Consider the following 21,235-nt stretch of genomic DNA (forward strand, 5'->3'; position numbering starts at 1 on the left):
TTTTTGAATATTTTGTATGAAGTAATAGATTCAGTTTTGTATGAAATTAAACACAAGATTTGATGATAATTATTTTTCTGTATGATTGGCTGGGATTATGGTTATTTGGATCGGATTTTGAAAACGAAAAATAAAATGTTTCAACTGTGAGTAAAATTTTTAGCATGAGGCAAGAAAAATTACAAGCAATATACCGACAGAATGGTTTTCACATCCAGAGACTGCAGTTTCGCCCTTGTTATGGACTCATTAGTATGGAATAGTGAATAACAGAGCTGGAGGCAGATGATATCTCATTGAAGCTGAGAGCGCCGACATGACTAGATTATTCAATCATGAAAAGTTAAAGCCCCTCACAGTTTTTGAAGTAGCCTGGGTGATTTTGAAGAGCAAGATATAAAAAGTGTTTTCATACATAACTTTGTAATACTTCAATTATTTTTTAACTATTACAAACAGCTTAGCTAGTAGAGAAAGATTTTTTTTATGTCTCAGGAAGTTAGAGAAATATTTTCGAAGCGCAAAGGGGGAAAAAAATTCTTTTCCATTTAGCTAAACTGGCAAAACAGCACGACATTGGGCACTGATTAATTAGTAACATGATTCCCTGCTCTTCCGAATTCCAAAAATCAAGCATTATAACTTTTCCAAAAGATATAAAAACTAGTAGCAAGATGTTTTTTATGATAACTTTTTAGTCAATGAATCAAAATTTTAATTGTTTCTAAACACTAATTTTATTCATATTAAACCGATTTTATGACAACTTCTTGTTAGCTAATGTGTGTTTGGTTTCGCTTTGGGGTTATACATATTTAAGAAACTCGACCCCCCAAATGAAATGGTGAAATGCCGCCCCTGTGGAGGAGCCGACGCATCCGCCATTTTGGAGCAAACTTGATCCAGTGCTTCGCGGCGATAGCATTGCTGCTGATGTTTATATTTCTTTAGCATATGTTAAATTGGGTCAACAGATAATAGCCATCTGCAGAACTGAAAAATCTGATTTACTGCATTTACTGGAAAATAACAGATTTTTTTAAAAAATAATAAGCACTTTTCATAATGCACTCAAAAGGACAAAATAACTTTTCTGGGTCAGAAAGGATAATTTAAGAATTCCTGTAGTTTTCAAAAATTTCCAAGAAAATGACACCACAACGAAGAAAAGTGCGATTCTAGTCTTGTAGAGAATGTTTTACCATTATCTAGCTGTCAATCATAAATTTGAGTGTTGAAACATGCATTTTTTTTTCTTAATGGGAAAGTTTGGTTTAAAATGACTTGAGCGCACTTTTCTTCGTTTGTGAAATCTTTTTCTTCAAATAATTAAAAACTACAGGAATACTTAAATTGTCCTTTCTGACCCAGAAAAGTTATTTTGTCCTTTTGAGTGCATTATGAAAAGTGCTTATTATGTTTTTAAAAAAATCTGTTATTTTAAAGTTTTTCGTTTTCAAACAAAATTTTACTTTAGAATTTGATTTTTTAGCGTTAAGTTGTACCTTAAGGTTAAACAAATCATTTAATGAAATTCTAAAGTCTGTAAGTGGTCTAATTGCTGAGTATACGCAAAAGAATTGTTCACAACATATAAGTAACTTGGGATAAAGATCCTAATACGTCTTTTTAGCCCCGTTATCGATTATTGGCATAGATGCATAGATGAGGATAAAAACCCTAAGAAAGCAACGACTGTGAATAAATTTCATTCTTGCTCCAGAGAGGACTTGATTCGAAATTTTCATTATGATTACTATTAACATTACATTTGCAAGGCAACAAAATTTGTAACAATGGATTTTATACTTAAACATTTAATGGGGAAATTACATCAAATTTGCTATTTTCCATCCTAACCGAAATAATGATGTTATTTCAGAATTTTAAATTTTCAGCCTTAAGTTGTACCTTAAGATTAAGCAAATCATTTAGTAAAATCCAGAAGTCTCTTAGTGATCTAGTTGCTGAAGATTAAGCAAAAGCAGGCCTCAGATTACTCCATGACAATCAGGCCAAGTGTAATAAAAGTGCTTTAAAAAACATCAATTCTGAGCCACCAAAATTTCTCATCTATGATGGATTCTTTTTATTATATCTAATGAAAGAAATTCCATCATCTTATGCTATGATATTGAGAAAATTATTAAGTATGTTCAACAGTATTCGTAGTAATTGTTTTCGACACGTACCCCGTCTCCTTCCATAAAAGATAACGAACATATCGTCGCCTCAGAGCAACAGTAAGATATCTAATCCCAGAAATAACACTAAGATATCTTACTGTTGTTCTGAGGCGCCGATATACTAAGCGAACTCACAGAGGTCAAAAAATTCAGATAGGAGACTGCAACACGTCCCTCTGACTTTTTGAATCAATTAAAAAATATTACTTTTAAAGAAGATTTGCTAGAATATTTACTAAAAAACTGGGAACGAGATAACAAAGCGATTTATTTTGAAGATAAATTTGAGTATATTAACTACAAACAGTGTTATAGATTTGAAACCATCAACAGAAAAGTTGTAAAAATAGTAGATCATATTCAATCGTGCCCCAGACCGCGAAGAATCCGACCAAAAATGATTTACCATCTTTGTAATTTTTGAAGAGCTGCAGCCTCCATATGACGTCCACCGGTCCACCTACGATGTTCAGATACTGATGTATTAGTTATAATATTGGCTAACATGAAGTTTTTGAATTCTTAAATAAAGGTCTGGATGGAAGTTGGCGTTGGACAATCATTAAGATGTATCAATGTCTTTGAGCTTTACAAGAATTTAGGAGAAACCGTTTGTTCCGCCTTGGTTGCTTTACACGCAATGACTGGTTGCGATCAAAATCCGGCTTTTTTCCGAAAAGGAAAAGTCCGGCCTTACTCTCTATTTACAAAGTCTTAAGGATACACAGGAGCGTTAACAAATTTGAGTAAGTATCAGCCATCGCACAATGTAAAATGCATGTCGCAAATTTGAATACAACTCGAAATTTCGGAAGAGTTGTGCGCCGAATGTACAGACAAAATAAAATGGAAAAAATTAATGATGCAAGAACCATTACGTTTTTAAAAGTTTATAAAAATTTTGAAAAAAGATAAAGTAATTCTCTCGAAAACGTGAAGAGTTTTGATCCGCCATCCTTAACCCTATGTTAGTCTGAACTTCGTGAACATTTCCTCAGAACAGCTTGCATTTCGCAAATTTGGACAAATTCTCATTTAAAAAATCTGACAAGCTTATCACCTTTTGATTGTGGGTGGAAAATTGAGGACAACTGAAAAGTTTTTAAATGGTTTACTGAAAACAATTATCGCAAGCAATAAAAGATGTTACATTCGAAGCACAGCCTTCTGCCTCAGGTAATCATTTTTTTCTTTTTCAACCAGACTTGGCTTTTAATAAAATTTTTTCTTTTTTTCTTATCAACTGTTTTCTATTACAGATATTGATGATTTTACCGAGGCAGCTAATTAATAGTACCGACATTCACAGTGATGATGATTATTGAACTGACAATGATGCTTAGTTGAGCGTAAGACATTTTGAATATAAATTCAGCAACGAAAGCGAAAACGAAAATTATTTGGGTGAGTCAGACGTGAGCGGCGATGCACCTGATGAATAGTTCGTTTAAATAAAATTATGTTCCTTGCTACAGTTTTATAGGTTACAACTGGTAACCGCACGGCTTTGCCCGTAATAGAAAAATTAAAAGGTCTTTTGGTTCGCCTGTATATTTACAAAGAATGTATGGTGAATTTTCTTGCCAATTATCTTGTACCCATGTTACAGTTCCACGTTATGATAATTTCGTATCTCGCCAATTGGCTTGTGCCCATGTTACGGTTCCACGTAATGATAATTTCGTAATTTACTCATCAATCTTATGATAATTTTGTTCTTAAAATTGGAATAGAAAAAGAATCACATCGAATTTTCGAAAAATCGCTTCGAGGTGCACAGCCCCATGCTACAAACTAACTTTGTGCCAAATTTCATGACAATCGGCCGAACGGTCTAGGCACTATGCGCGCCTGAGAGATCCAGATATCCTACAGACATCCTCCGGACATCCAGACAGAGAGACTTTCAGCTTTATTATTAGTAAAGATTAATTAATATGTAAAGTACTGTTTATTTGATTATTTTTAATTATTTATTGTTATGTAAGATCGATGCAAAAAATTTTATTTCATAAGTACTTGACCATAAAAAATAAATAAATAAAAGAGGCATAATTTAAAAGGTCAAGACATTATTAATGAAAAATAAATTTCACTATGATTTTGTACATAATTTTAATTTTAATAAAATATTTTTTAATTTTGTTTAAATGTTAAAATTATTTTTTTAATATGCTTAAATCATTCATACTTTTCCAACTACTTTATAATTTAAGCAACGTCTACCAAAGACTAAGCAACCTCTTAGTCACGGTAGACTGAAAATTTTAATAAAAAGAGGATTTAAACTATTTATTAAAAAATAAAGCAGCATTATTTATTGAAATTTCGCGACGACAAGCAAACTTTTTTGAGCGAGCGCTAGCGACCCGACAAACGGTACATAGAGATACGAGGTCGACATTCCGCGGCGTCTATCATGCCTTTGCAACATAACACAACTGGTAGACTTTTGTTTTTATATTTTATACATTATAAACAATTATTTAAAAAAAATTTAGGCTTATATATTTAAGTCAAAGTTGACTGATTTTTTCGCACCTTGCGTGGGTGGTAGACACGGCACGGCAACGCTTCGGACGCGGTAGACATATATTTTTCGTTATGTTTATACGTAATCAATAATATTACCGAGTTTCAGCCTTATATATATATATATAAGACAATTTCACAAGTTTTTGCAACACATTGCATATTTTTTTATTAATTATTGCAACGATAACTTTTTGGTAGACTCGCGTTTTCTTCTGTTAAGTAAACTAATCTAATATTTAAAAAAAATCTCGCCTTATATATATTGTCGTAAAATTTCGGTCGCTATCTCCCCTACTATTATGTTTCCTATCGAAAAGTTTTTCATTGAAATATGATGCCTATCCTGCATTTTTTAATCTTATTAATATGTGCGCTAGGCTTGTTCACATGTGCTATATAGAGGTAGGCAAATGTGAACAATTGGCAGCATTTTTAGAAATATACCATAAAGTAAAGAAATAATTTTTGTTAAAAATCTCAAAGAATTCCTTGATACAAAAAAAGATCATTCAATCAGGGGAACATTTTTGCTCTGAAAATTGATAACGTTTTTTGAGATATAAAGAAATGAAAAAAATTGTTCTTATATGCTCTCTTTCCTCTTTATTATGAATGGACAGAGTATTGTGTTCTTATATGTTCCCTTTTCTCTACATTGTGGATGAACAAAACATTGTTTTATTTTATTTTTTATTTATTGAGCTATCACGATTGCTTATTGTTCTCATTTGACTGTTTTGATGTCCTATCTTTTTATTTTCCCACCGCCACCCTCTGCACCATCACCGTCGACCGGGTCCTCACGATGCTGCTCCTATAGCGAAAGTCGTCTCCAGGTTGCATCCATGTCCTACACACACGCGCATACATACACAACTACACACACACGCACGCACACACACCACAATACACACACACACATACACACAACTACCCACACATTCATGGCTGCACACCGCCCCCCCCCCCCCACACACACACATTCATAGGCACAACTACCCACACACTTATGCCAGCACACAGACACAAACACACGTGCCTCCTACACACAAACACACAACCCCCACACACAAACACACACGCCTACATACACACACTCGTGATTGCGAAAAACATAATTTAAATGCAAGATGTCAAAATTCAAATTAATTTTTCTTTTTTTATTCTTTTTAAAGTGTTTACGTAAAACTAGGTGCTTTTCTAAAGTGTTATAAAAGAAAAAAACTGATTTTATTTTATTTATTTATGCTTTTGTTTTGCCTATTCAGCCCCTAAATTTTAAATTAGGGATATTTTGCAGTGATTAAGTTTTACAAACCGCTTTTTCAACGTTTACACGCCGCTTATACATTGAAAAAAAAAAAAAAAAAAACTGCGCCTGGCGATGAGCCCTTCGGTCCATTTTCATTTGAATGCTAGCAAGTTCCATTCAAAAGCTGTTTTCGCAATCCAAATTGCCATAGCATCTTAGCACGTTAGTAGTGCGATAGCGAGTTCTTCATCAGTTAATTTTCGTCGAAGCATGACAAAACTACAAGGTATAAACCAACCTAAGGTAAGGAGGAAGTTAGGAAAGTGTAACCCAACTCCCTAATTTCGTATATAAATTTGATTCATTTATGTTATAAAAATCAATCAAACTCACATAACATTGTTACACCTCAATCAGACGTCGCTCAATTAAATTAAAAATCTATCGAACACGATCTCGTGCGTCCTTTACTTTTCAACAATGAAGTGCTGCCATTCGGCAGTTTGTGTAAAATGAAATCTTACTAATATTATATATGCGAAAGTTTGTCTGTATGGATGGATGTATGGATGTATGGATGGATGTATGGATGTTTGTTACTCTTTCACGCAAAAACTACTGAACGGATTTTGATGAAACTTTACAATAATATAGCTTATGCATCAGAATAACACATAGGGTAGTTTTCGTCCCGTTATGGGGGGCAAAACCCCCTTAGGGGGGCAATAAAACACAATTTTTGTATAAATTCTCTAATATTGGGATGAAAAAATACTTGCACATATTTACATTATATGTCCATCGAAAGCTCTGATTTTTCTGCTGAAGATGGCACCTGTTCGAAATTTCTAAGTAGAATAAAAAACGAGTTATGAGCTTTTTAGATCCATGTTCGAAGGCTTTCCTCAACTCAATACAGTATTTAGTGTATCATCTCAACTCCCTGTCGATAGCGACAATTGTTGTATTGTTGACTTTCTTTGCTTTTCGTGATTGTTCAAGGCTTTTCTCAAGTCAAATCTTGAAGTAAGATTTTTGCACAAGATTGGCAAATAATACATGATTTGGCTGATGATTTTCCATTTAAACGGAACTTTAATGTAAATAATGGTTTTTATTATTATTTATGCTGATTGAACACTTACTCATTATCCAATCATCCAGCAGATTGCCAAAATTTTTGCTGTTTTTGAAGCCGAAGACTACGTCATAATGTTTCTCAGCTTTCACCATGTAAACAAAATATCGCCAATCAAAGAATTTTCAAAAGACCTTTTTTACTGTGTTAAATAATCCAGCAACTAAATTAGGCAAATCCATAAACAGCACAAAAACTTCCATTAATTTTCCTTTTTGCACAATTTCAAACAATCACCAAATTGTATTACTTATTTTGGTAACATTTCGGATGAAACTGTTTAGCGCCATTTTATGGTGACCAAAAATATCTCAGCATCTAGCGACGATATCTCTGTAACGAAAATTAATATCATATCGTTTTACAAAGTAAGGAAAGAATGGGGGAGCATCATCGAAGGTACCCCGAAACGACTTTCGCAAATTCGGTAAAATCGCACCAAGAGCCACAATGATTGAAATTTCCCGAAATAACTAAAGCAAGTATAAGGGTATTACGAGCGCAGTTACTTTTTTTTAATCACTTCGTACTTCATTAGCCATACAGAGAAGGTTTTAGACTCCATGTTAAAAAAAAAGTATCAACAGATTAATCTTTTTAAACATGAGAAGATTAATTTCATGTTTTTTAGATTTGTATATGCTTAAATATAGTGCTTTCGTTTCTAAATCAATACTACTTTGTTCTTTATACTTATTGCTATTTTAGTTTTATGGGTAAGGAAGAAACTCGATTTTTAATCACGTCAAAAGGATGTGTTTTAAATTCTTTCACTTAAAACAGAAAACAAAAGCAAGTAACGATTTTTTCTAATAATTATTACTGACCCAGGCAACGCCGGGTATTTTTGCTAGTAAATAAATATATTTAACAATCGAATTACATTACAAATATGGATGAGGTGTTGCCTTATATATTAGAGATGATCATTACGTAGGAATATTGGAAAAGGAACCGGAACGTCAATTCGCAACTCCAGCGCTCGAATACGCTACCTTGCGGTGATTTACAGAATTAAAGAAAAAGGTAAAACAATGCATTCCACGTGTGTCTGTTGGTAAATATAGGCAGTTTGTTATGGGTATTTATTAACGCTTTCGATGTGTCTTACATTGCTTTCAGCTACAGGAACTATTTCGTCTCTTAATAGATTCTCGAGCTTCTCAAAATAATGTTAGTTTTACTTATTTCCTTTTAAAAAGTGAATTAATTGTTAAATGGTGAAAGCATTAACACAAGAAAACTCTGGATTAACAAACTTGAATAACGTTATACCAGGTAAAGAATTTTATTGTTTTGTGTGAATTTGTAAGAATATGTTTTTTTTTAGTTTTATATTTTTAAAAATTTACTTAAATCGGTATGCTCTCATTTTTTTATACTTCTGCCGCTGACATCACAAATCATGAAATGCAATTCAGTGTTGCCATTCACCGAACAAAATATTTAATTCGCATCTTTACTGACGTGTATTGGCAACGATATAGTTCATAGCAAGCGTAGAGCGCAATTTTAATTCGCTTCTTGATTATCATAACGTGGAAACGCGATAGAAAGATGCGCCAAAGAGCATCATTTGTGACGTCATCAAGACCACGTCTTGTTTGAAAAATCGGACATTTAAAAAAATTAATTAAAAAATAACTGTAGGGAAAATGAAAGTATTTTCTGGGTTTTTTTTTTTTTTTTTTGCTTATTCTATCAATTTCAGTGACAAAAAGTACTACTTTTCACTGAAAAAAACAACCCCATTGAAAAGAAAACTACCACCATATATCGGTGAGAATTTTGTTGATGATTTGCATAGCATGACATAATTAAATCAGGACTCAGAAATTAGAAACATACGAAACAGAAAAATTTTAAATTGACCAATTCGGCAATTTGAGAAAAAAAAACTCAGCTACAAATGCAAAACAATTAGCGCTAGCCAAGCAAAGCAAAGAAATATCATCTTTTGATAATATTTCGTAACGTCATATAATTAAATTATCTATCATTAATTGTTACTCTTGTCAGGCCACAGTTATTATTTAGTTTTATCAAGAATTAATAAATATCGAATTCAGCATCGTGGAAATGGCTGCTTAGAACTACGAACTACGTAATTTGCATTAATTTTTGACGTTTAGTAATGCTTCTTGCATTCTCATTTCTTTCTACGTGGACCAGAATATCCACAAGATTTTGAAAATTAATTTAAAAAGAATAAAGCGAAAAAAAAATCACGCATACGAACGAAATTTACTAGGCTTATGAGCATTTTCTACGCTACGGAATGCGTTTGTTTTACCTTTTTCATCCGCCATTAGACAGTGACTGCAGTGCCCCCTATAGTTTGTTGGAGTTGCGAATAGCGGTCAAGTGAGGATAATAAGCGATTCGAATTGCTCAAAAAGGCTCAATTAAGTGTGAAAATGTTCCTAAAATAAAATGCAATGCTACAGTTGAAACTAACTGAAACATTATGAGATAATGAATTTGGTATCACTTTTGCAATAGTTTTCTTTTTTCCTTCAAAAGATGTTTAAGGGTTAAAAAAAGCTGTAGTCGAAGCCAGTTGTAAGAGAGATACAGCTAAGTTTAGAAAATCGATGTTGGTGTATACAGTCTGCCCACCCATGAGATAGAAAGGCTGTTTACATTTTTTTAACTACATAATTTTAGTGGGCGATGTTATGTTCGTTCGCAAAAAAAGTTTCACTAGCAAACAGTGCACTTATTTTAAGGTTCAGGGTCTCCTGAACCTTTTAGGGAGCACTGATTTTGTTTGTGTTCAATTAAAAGTCGATCATATGCATATTTCTGATTGCAATAAGAGATTAAAACGAACTGAAAAAACTAAAACCTCATTTAAAATTATCATGAAATGAAATTTTAAATACTATTTTTAATGCAAGTTTAGAAAAATTATGTTAAAAAAGCAAAGAATTATTCTTACCTGATTATGCTTTTCGTCTTTTGTTTGATGCTCGAAGAACCGGGGACTGAATTTCCGTGAACAAAGCTGTTATAATACGTACGGAATAAAACTTGTTTTCTTCCTTTGATATTCTTTCCGAGCCTTTTTACAAGGCATGTCGCTTGCTCGTATAATTATCCTTACCGTTGTAATATGAGCTGGACTTTCGACTACCGTTAAAGACCATAATTCAGAGTTTTCAAAACAAACCTTAACTTTTTATTTGTGTTTAAAATTTATACTGCATGCGTGCTTTATGGAAGTTCTTAGAGTTCAGAATGTTTTATTCAGTTTATGTAAACCAGAGTACAAATAAACTTATTTGTCTTACAAACTATGTGTGTTCTTTAAAACCAGTACTTCTCTGGCATATGCCAGTCAACAATCTAAATTTAAATTAAACCAGACTTATTTGTTTCTGTTAAATGCAGCTGTTTTATTCAAAAACTAATGCTACTTGATTTTCAACCCGTACAACTTCCATAAGCTTGAGTTCATTCAGCAAACAACCGTGATTTTTGTACAATACATATTTAAAGTAAAATAATTTTTGAAATTAACGGCTTATTGAAAGTAGAAATTTATTATACAGTTTTATATATATTTTAGAGGAAAACTATAACATAAACGCATATGTGTATGGATTGTTAGCTTTCCTGCAATATAACGATTTCTATATACAACAAACGATAGAAAACTCTTTCCAATGTGAAACATGTTGAAAATTAATTGCTACGGTTGACCTTAGCTCTATAACACCCCTTGCTCGTTTCATAACATTTATAATATTACGTTTTCTTCGCTCCAAAAATACACTCAAATATCGTTTCCAAACTCTTCAGTAAAACTTAATTGAAATGAAGCCTAATACTTGCATTGAAATAAGCGAAATAATGAAAGTGGAAAATAAAAGTTCATACCTTTACCCTGCATCTTTGAGTGTCAGACTAATAAAGATTGCTGTTTCTTCATGAAAGAGTGGCTCAAGTTTTACAACCTAAGCAAGATCCCGGTTCTGAACTCTGACAAGGAAGCCATTGCGCTGAAAATCAGTAGGCAAGTTGGTCTCCGTGACACGTTGCCTCAGCACTCATAGAGTTGGATAAATACCTTTGTGCAACAAAGTAGCAGTAGTAACAGTATGAAAATGAAGCAGAAAGAAGAAATTGAATTGCAAATGCCCCGTAGAAAGAAATGTTAATGTGTGAGCTTTGAGATGTATAGTCATCCTTTCTCGGATGACTTTTCATCTGAATTCTCCCCCAAAGGCACAGGTTCGATCCTGGCTACAATCGATGGATTTTCAAGATGCAACAAGTCAATAACCTTCATATCGTATGATTATGCAGCATGTGAAAGTCCCTCAAGTACTCACTTGGCTTGGAGTGCTCTTGGCAGAATTAAAATCCTAGTGCAGCTTCGCATTGAATAGTACACAGGTTGGTGGGGAAACTGAGTATCAAAATTTTCGTAGCAGTGGCATCCGCCGATAGTGGTGCTACATGAAAGAATGGATACTATTTCGGGAAATCGAAATGGGTATGCAAAAGGTAGTGCCTTTAACGCAGCCCCATTCGAAAGAACTTTACACCCCAAAGCTCACACTTTGTTGCAATGAAAAAGGGGAACCCGGATTCCTTGAAACCCCAAAACGCGTGACTACAGCTCAATGGGGTCGTTTCCCAAATTTAAGAATTTTTTCCTGAAACAGCATGATTAAAAACATAGGATCTGACTATTTTTAAATAATTTGTTTAAGTTTAATATTTTCAAAAAATTACTTTAATCGGTGCACTTTCATTGTTTACGCTTCTGCCGATGACATCACAAATGATGAAATGCCATTCAGTGTTGCCATTCACAGAGCAAAATATTTAATTTGCGTCTTTACTCACGTGCAGTGGCAACGATATGGTTGATAGCATGCGTAGAGCGCTCTTATTTAATTCGCTTCTTGATTATCATAACGTGGAAATGCGGTAGAAAGATGCGCCAAAGTGCATCATTTGTGACGTTATAAAGACCATGCCTTGTTTGAAAAATTGGACATTTAAAAAAATTAATTAAAAAATAACTGTTGGGGAAAATGAAAGTATTTTCCGGATCCATGGTATTTTTTCCCCTTATTCTATCAATTTCAGTGACTGAAAGTAGTGCTTTTGACTGAAGGAAACAGCCCCATTGCTTATTTTTGCTTTGACTACATCATGTACTACTGTTACTCTTTGAGTTGTCTCACAAGTGTTTCCCTTGCTTTCTCCTAATCAATGAACCATCTTGGAGTTCCTTTTCCAAGGTAGCCCATCCCAGGTACCTTTTACCGAAATGGACTTCGTCTGATGCAACGCAGTTCATTGAGGATCGCGACTAGAGTCATAAACTACAAAAGAAACTGCAACTTACCCAATATTTGATTATTTCCATTCATTCTGGGATATTCGAGAAGAGCAGTTTTGATTAAACGTCAAGTAGTCGCAAGTCTAAATAGAGTCACATCTTGGGTATTCTTTTGCCTGAAAAGATTTTTGGGAAGGAAAAGTGGGATTAGGAATAAGTAGGATTTGTACACAAAAGCTAATAGTATTGCTTTACTTTAAAATTCAAATAAATAATTACAAAACGCATTAACTATATTTCTTCTCAATAGAATACAACTAATACAGAGGATCATAATTAAGTAAAATGTAGGTTAAAGAATACTCCTGTAAATATAAGCTATTTGACATCGTTCTTCGAAAACCTACCCCCTTTGGGCCACCCTCCACTATGTTTGCCCTACAATAATCACGAAAGAATGGTAATTCGGTTTTGAAATTTTTAAATCCATGAAATAAAGCCCTACAAAAACGAGACCGGGCTTAACGGGAACCTTGGAAACATTCAGATTTGCTTGATAGTACGTTCGACCCTTGACTTTTGGTCGTTCTTGAGGCTATTACAAGTGAATAAAAATTAAAATTTAGTTCTTCTTTCATGTTGTTTATTTGTTTAAGGTGATTGGACCTCCCCCCCCCCTTTCTATTTGTCGTTTCTCCCTAAAAAGTGTTTAACCTTGAAATAGTTTTTGCTTTATTGCCATGATTATTAGCTAAAAGGTTTTAGTATAGAATTTAATATTTTCAACATTATTGAAATAAAAATAGGATAGGTAGGTACTAGGCTATTTCGGATTCAAAAATAGTTTCATTTTTAAAAGTTTTCTGGTTTTATGACATTTTCTTCTTTAAACTTTCATATCTATTACTGTATTTAAGAACAGGCAAGAGAAGTTCGGTAAAATATCTTAATCTGACACATTAAAAGGTTTGAAATAAGACTGATTTGGGGAGGTCCTTACCTATAGTCTATGTTTTTTGTGTAATATGTAATTTATGTATTAAATTTTTTATTACTTTACATGCACACCTGTGTGTGTGTGTGTGTGTACATGCAGCACATGCACGTAGCTACAGGTGCTTATAGTAATCCTCATATAAATACTAGCCGATGATCGAGTTATCCCGCGTGTTTCAACAATGAAACTCGCGCCACGGCATAATAATTTTTGAAAATGCTTAAGATACAGAGAAAGGTTTTATTGTGATAAAGCGGAACTGGATCTGGTAACTTAACTGTTCTACTGGTAAAACTGTCATTTCAGAGGAATGAAGAAACGAAAGAATGGTGTCAACAATGAACGATACCTACTGGAGTTTAGGGTTAATCCACTGGAGAGTTATTGTTACAATTTCAACTCTCAAAATATCACCAAACAGGCAATTGCTTCGTTCAAATGTAGAAGCAATTTTCCCCCGACATATCTTGAGGGGCGACTTTCTAGTTTATTGTATAATTTTACACTATGATTTTGAAGATCGTTGCATTTTACGGATTACTTTTTGTCTTACTTGCATTAGAAAATCATAATAGTTGTAATTTGATGAAATAATTATCAGGGGCGTGCACAGGGGAGAGAAGGGGCACCAGTTAGCCCGGGCTGAGCCTAAAAGGGCCAGAGATTTTTAAAATGAGGGTGAAATATATGTTTGGACGTAAGGGTAAACGATATGGAGGAGGACCCGCAAAAATCGTTTATGACGGGCCCAAAAATTTCTGTCCACGCTTCTGATAATTATCTAAGCAATATTTTCTGTGAATGACCAAACATTATTTATTGAATGAAAACGCATTTAAAAAATACTGAACATTTTTGTGATGATTTAAAAAAAATAAATAAATAAATAAATAAAATTGGCGCAGAAATTTATAATTTTTGAATGGTATGAATTACGCATACAACTATCAAACGCTTATTTATATGTGTGCCTTTATAAGATTAAGGTATTAAGCTCATTTAAATTTCAATACGCTAATAAAAGTCTTTACATGTAATAATTCATAGTAATTTATTTTTTATGTCACGGAAAAAAGTAGCGAGTAAAAGATCGCGATTATTTTGTTTCAGAAATGTAATTAGCATCCGTTATTTAACAATTAAATCGTTGAAAAGGGTAGAAATAGTAATCAATCCTACGGAGAAGACTATAATGGAATATATTTAAAAGCTGAAGAAGCTTTAATGGAATAGGGTTATTTCGGAATTTTAAAAATATTTTTTTATGAAAGAGCATGCTTAAAAACACAGGATTTAACCATTTTTTAAATAATTTGACAAAGTTTAGTGTTTTTTAACAATCATTTTAAACGGTGCAGTTTCATTGTTTACGCTTCTGCACATGATATCACAAATAATCAAATGCCATTCACTGATGCCATTAGCGCAGAGCGCAGTATTTAATTCGCTTCTTTACTCACGTGTAATGGCAACGATATGGTTGACAGCGCGCCAGTGGGGATGCGCCAAAGTACATCACTTGTGACGTCATAAAGACCACGCCTTACTTTCTAAATCAGATATTTTAAAAAATTAATTTAAAATTAAGCGTTGAAAAAATGAAAGTTCTTTTTCTCGTTCCATGTTATTATTTTTTACTTCCTTTTACAAAAAAGGAAGTATTGTATTCGCGAAAAAATTTTCACTCAAAAATCGCCCTTAATTTCCATTTTGCTCACCCCCAAATGAATGTTGAGTTTTTTTTCGATTCGACCACATGCGGAAAAGTGCCTAAGAATGTATAGACACGCGAAATATCCATTTTGACCATCACCGAGGTAATTACAACGACTTTTCTCGTGACGTCTGTATGTATGTGCGTATGTGTGTATGTGCGTATGTGCGTATGTATCTCGCATAACTCAAAAATGGTATGTCCTAGAAAGTTGAAATTTGGTACTTTGTTGGAGGTGCACAACTAGTTGGGTCTAGTTGTGCACCTCCCCTTTTGGTTGCTTTCGGATGTTCCTAAGGGGGTCTTTTGCACCTTTTTGGGGGGAAATCATTGTTAATTTCGATGTAAACTCAAGTGGCGTTATAATTTGTCGGACACTTGGCGATATATCGCCAGTCTTTTGGTCGCCAAGTTTTGTCGCCAGCTTGGCGACAAATTTGGCGGAGTTTTTTTTTTTTTTGGTTTCAATTTGGCCATTGTTGGTGATATTTAGAGAATAAATATTGAATCACATCAAAATAGCGAATAATGGGGAAATGACATTAAATTGGAGTAAAAGGAAGTCATGTGATGCACACATCAGCTCGTTTTCTTTGCTTATTCTATCCATTTCCGAGACTAAAAGTAGTACTTTTGACTAAACAACCCCATTATTAAATCAACATTTCGCATTATCCTCTGTCTGTCCTCCTGTCAGTTTGTGTGGGACAAGTTTTTTAAATGTTACAAAAAAAAAAAAAAAAAAAAAAGATACTGGTATTTGCAAGGTTAATTGATGATAAAGTTAACAAATGGATTTCAAACCTAAACCTAAGCCAGCATAGAACTATGGATTTAGGGCTTTTGAAACTTTTCTTACTATAATCGAGGCTTTCCTCGATTCTAGTCATCAACTTAAAAAAAAATTTTTAAGTTTTTTTTTCTTTCTCCATATACTAGCTTTTGTGTTTAAATTTACTCGCTATTAATCTTGTTACAGCGACATATAAACTCATTCTCTCCAAAGAAAGATTTTAATATGTATCCATCACATTCATTGTGATTTTCAATATTTTATGGGGTAAAAATAATTACAAATGTACAATGCTAGAAACAGATATAGCTAAAAAAATATTTTTTAAAAACCTAACCTAACAAGCAGAGTGCTAAAAAATTATGAATTCTTTTTCAAACCAAAACAGTTGGACAAGATCAGCTATATTTCTTTGTAATCGGACTTTTTTAACACTTTAAAAGCTTTGACCATTCATTAATTTAAATGTATAAACATAATTAAACTTGAAATTGACATTTTTTTAATTACAAAATTATTATATATCAAGTATTACTTCAACAAAAAACTTTCATAATCTGATGTAAAACCAATTTAACTGGAGAGCCGGAATTATTTTCACTTAGTCAGCAACTCTGCCAATGCTTGCGGAGTCAGCCTGTTTTGGGCAGGGCAGTAACCAGAAATTAATTTCGGGGAGGGTTTAAAAACTTTCATACGGAGTTTTGAGCTATTTGTGATTATGTTCAAGTCGTCAGGTTATCTATTATGAAACAGTTTTATGCAGTTAATATAATACATATGAAAGACATTGGAGTTTTGGAACAATATTTTTGGGAAATTTTCAAATATAAACGAACATTTAAATGTCAAACCGAACTTTTTTTGGGGGGGGGCGGGGGGGGGGATTGAACCCTAAGAACCCTCCCTTGTATAGGGCCTTGGTTTTCAGGGTAACGAGGTCGGAATCGAAGGCTCTAAAACTCCCGTAAGCCAGAGTCCGAGTCGGTCATTGTATCTACGACTCCACCGGCGTTGGTTACGACACACACAAATCAACTTGAAACTTAAAATCTCAAAAATGAGACTGTAACTTAATTGATATAAAAGTGATATCAATGTATTCTTTTTTTTAGTACTAAATTTAGTATTAGAGTAGTTTTAGTTTAACGGAGAGCTATAAAATTATTTTTTTAAATATCGCTTTTTAAGAGAAAAAAAGAAAGATTAGAAAAAAACATTTTTTTAATAAATAAATTCAGGTTCAAAGAAATGGTAAGGAATAGGTAGATAAGTTAAAATGAAATCATACTCGGTAGTTGTTCTCAATATATATTTAAAAAAAAAACATAGAATAAAATTATTGAAACATTACTGCAATATTAACCATAATGCAACTTACCTTTTAGAAATACAACGAGAGAATTGGTCTTGATTGTGTGGAGAAAATTTTCTCGAACGAAATTAACCTTCACATTAATAAGAGTACTAAAGATTGCCAATGAAAGTACGAATAAGACATTGCTGAAAAATCGATAAGAAACAAAACCGTTTTCTTCTATCTTCGCCTGTTTTTCTTCGAAATTATGGACGAGTGATTCATGACGAAAATCATTCGACAAAACATAATTTCTTGCCAATTCACCAAACGCTTTTTCAGAATTATGTAAGCTTGAGAATCGATTAAAAAAAAATACAACTGATATGTCAATCAATTTCTTGGAAATGCGTATGAAACATCAGAATTATGCGCTTTTGAAACAAATCGATAAAAAAAAATACAACTGATATGTCAATCAATTTCTTGGAAATGCGTATGAAACATCAGAATTATGCGCTTTTGAAACATCAGGGAAAATTGCTGACAAGAAATTCCTCGAAACGTTTTCGTGCTTCTTTGCATTTCTGAATGCATTAAAATCACTTCAAAATCAGATTATACTATTCGTCTCTTGAAAAATTATTTGTTTCGTACTCTTCACAATTAGTTCTGATTCGAATCTCAGACGAACCTAAAGTAATCTATCCAATGCGTAAGTAATGCGGCTTTCTTTATTTCCATTTCTTCACAACATTCGAAATGATTAAAAGGCGGTTTGGATGCGATACCTAGCTAAAAAAGATATTTATTCCAGCTATTAAGTAGTCTTGACTATCCATAAATTAATCTCATCGGCAAAGGGACTTCACCAGATTCAATTCTGACATTATATGCTTCGAAGAATTGTTTGCAGATGTAGACAAAGTTACGTGCATCCAAGAACGGATATTAAGTTAAAAATAACAGAACCCGAAGCCGATTATTTTCAGGGTGATTTCCTTTACAGACCACGCCCAGTTCCGTAGGGGTGAGATTTTATTGCTTATAGGGATGTGTCCTTCATGAACGAACGGGCCTGAAAGAACGAATCCTTAAAATGAACGGTTCAGAACGTGTCCCCTAAAAGAAAGAAGAAGAATGATGAACAGTCTTTAGAATGGTGAACAGTATTGATACACTTGCGCTTAAGTCATTTATTTTATTATTATTTTTTTTAATACAATAACGACCATTATCTTCAAATTTTTAACTCTCAATCAATCGCAAATATCCTTTTTCTCAATGCAGTACAATATATTAATTTCGAACCACTTTTACTTCATGCTTTATTTTTCTTTAACCGTTGTAGTACCTTTACATATTTTCAATGTGTTCATGGGTAATATTTTGTGTAAGTTGTAGTTTAGGCTACTGAAAAGATGTTTTGACTTTTCACTTCATATCCGAGGCAATGGTTTAAATCCTTCTCACGCTTTCTGTCGCCAAATCTATTTCTAGTTATCCTAATAGGAACTGAAAACTCTTCTGATCTCTTTTGTGGGGATCTTTTTGTTTGATATCTTGTCTCTTCTTTTGTATACATTCCTACTATTATAATGTATATAAATTCTTTCTTTTTTCAAATTCAATTTCAATTTTTTAAATTATTTCTTTTTTAACTAGCCTGGCGACTTTTAAGTCTAATTTTATATCCAAAATGCTGAGAATTTTCGATTGCGATTAATGTTGTCTATTTTTTTTCCTCATTTTAATGTGGGCTGATTTCTTTCTTTTTTTTTTTCTTTTCTTTTTGTGTTTTCCCATGGGTTATAGAATTCACCTAAATATAATCACCCTATTAATGTTCAGGAAAGTCCAGGAGTGATAGTGGGTTCAGGTAAAATTTTCTGAAGACTGTCAAATTTTCTGAAACTATGAGAAAACTCGAGCACCTCGCCCCTCTCCCCCGAAAAAAACTCTGTAAATATATGCACAGAAAAATCATTGGAATCATTGATAAAAATCATTTTAAAGCTTTTTTTCTTTAAAAATAATTTTTCAGTGATAGAATGTGTTCTCAGCCCAAATATTTCAGAAACTGTAACCCAAAATTTTAGGAATACAAACATCCTTGGTTTCTGAAACCATTTTTAAAAATACTATAACATGAAGAAGTAATTTTAAAAAGTCTCGAAAATTTTCATGACGCAAAGAAAAGGCTTTTCAATCGTAAAATCATTTTTTCTTTGAGAAATTGATTTTTTTTTTGCAAAATAAAGAAACGAAGTACATTGTTCACATGTGCTCTCCTTTCTCCTACTACTAGATTGAAAAATGTATACATAACAATCATAAAAATGTAAACGTATGCTTAAAGTGCCTTCAAAGCTTCAAGTGTAGCTGGTCGCTGCTAACAGATGTACTTGTACTATTATACGAATAGCAATTGAAAAAAAGTTTGATATGTACACTAGGGTGGAGTGAAACAAACGGAACTGATAAATATGCAAAGCCTATATGCGGAAAAGTTGCCTCTTACCAAGCCTATTTATCATACAAAATTTCAGCTAAATCAAATAATATCTTTAACTGCCCATTTGACTTTGAATTTTAAGTAATTAACCTGATTTTTCACCTAGCTGGCAAAAAATATAATTAACATTTAAAGTTTCAAACATTTTAACCTCAGACATTTAAAACTTTGAATGTTTGACATGAAAATTTTGAGGAAATAAATACTTAATATATAGTTAGTTGAATGACCTAAGTGATTGAAAAATTACTTTCAAACGTGCATAAAGCGTTCTAATCGCACACGCTCTTCCAGCGCACTTTCTTTGCGTTCACTTGTATCAACTGCGTTCTTTGTTCTAGTTGGTTGTTGCTCTCTTTTAAAATAGTTCATTTAGTTTGAATTATTTCAAACCATTAACATCATTACTTCAAATATAAATGAAGACGCTGTTTTTACATGTAAACAATTTGAAAGTAGAAACACAATTATAAGTCAAGGTTTTTCTTCAGCATCGTAAAAAATGAGAATTTAACTTCCAAATGTAGCATATCATGATGACTTTGATAGATCAGCGTCAATTTTTATCAATGCTGCTTTAAAAAAGTAATATGAGTTTGGTATGATCTCTTCTTTAGTAATTGGTATACTGTTCAGTTTCAGTCTCCTTATCCGAAGAAAGATATTTTTTCATTGTAAGGAGCTCAAAGAAGGGCTTCTAGGCTTGTAAGAGAACTTTTATATTTAGATAATGGTGCCAGACTTAAAAGCCTTAGTATGTATAGGCTCGAGCAAAGGAGAGTCAGATGGGACATGATTCAAATGCTTAAATGTATCAATATGAAAGATGTTAATGGGTTTTAAATTTTAGCGTGGAAAGCCGGACAAGGTGTCATTGTTTTAAGCTATTTAAATCTCAGGCTAATCTGGAAATTTAAAAAAAATGTTACTTTAGTAGGGTTGTGGGCACTTGGAACAGTTTACCGGAAGCGGCTGTAATGAGTAAAGGGGTTAAATAGCTTTAAGAGGGTCATTGATCTTCATTAGGGACTAACTGACGTAGGATCAGTCAAGCTGGGCCCAGAGCCTGTTTCTGATCGTCACATTTGTATTTTAATAATTGCCAAAGAAGTCTACTCCGAAGAAGTCGATCGTCGCAAAATCAGAAGGAAAAGAAGAAAAATACCCATTGACTTGAAAAGAAAAATGAGGAATAACACTTTTCATAAGAATATGCTGTACTTTGACGGTCGAAGGAGCAATATTTTGATTCAAATTAAGGAATGAAAAAGTAAAGCTAAAAAGGCAGCAGAAGACCAAGTTGGTTTACTCTCATAACTTAAATCAAAGTATGATATTCTTGTAACTCCTATGAATGGTAGCTCTCATAACATTAAAATACGTATATTAACTTTTTGAAAGAAAATTATTGATTTTTCTAAGTAACGCGCTGTAGATTAAGTGCAAACAGTTGTCAATACAGGTTTTAAAAGTGGAGTCATAAGGAAAATTGAGATTTCTATTGGACGT

At 33.1% G+C, this 21,235-nt stretch overlaps 1 long non-coding RNA gene across 1 annotated transcript in view; it reads right to left on the reverse strand.

Annotated features, from left to right (window-relative positions):
- LOC129216087 (uncharacterized) overlaps window positions 1–18,045 on the reverse strand; it is a 32,282-nt gene extending 14,237 nt beyond the window's left edge. Inside the window, exons 1-2 of the long non-coding RNA XR_008580169.1 lie at window positions 17,296–18,045; window positions 12,477–12,586 (exon numbers count right to left, since the gene is read on the reverse strand). This is a non-coding gene — a long non-coding RNA (uncharacterized LOC129216087). The remainder of the gene's footprint in view (window positions 1–12,476; window positions 12,587–17,295) is intronic.
- Between the last annotated feature and the right edge of the window lie 3,190 nt (window positions 18,046–21,235).

Source organism: Uloborus diversus, chromosome 2, assembly GCF_026930045.1.
Source record: "Uloborus diversus isolate 005 chromosome 2, Udiv.v.3.1, whole genome shotgun sequence".
Taxonomy (NCBI): domain Eukaryota; kingdom Metazoa; phylum Arthropoda; class Arachnida; order Araneae; family Uloboridae; genus Uloborus; species Uloborus diversus.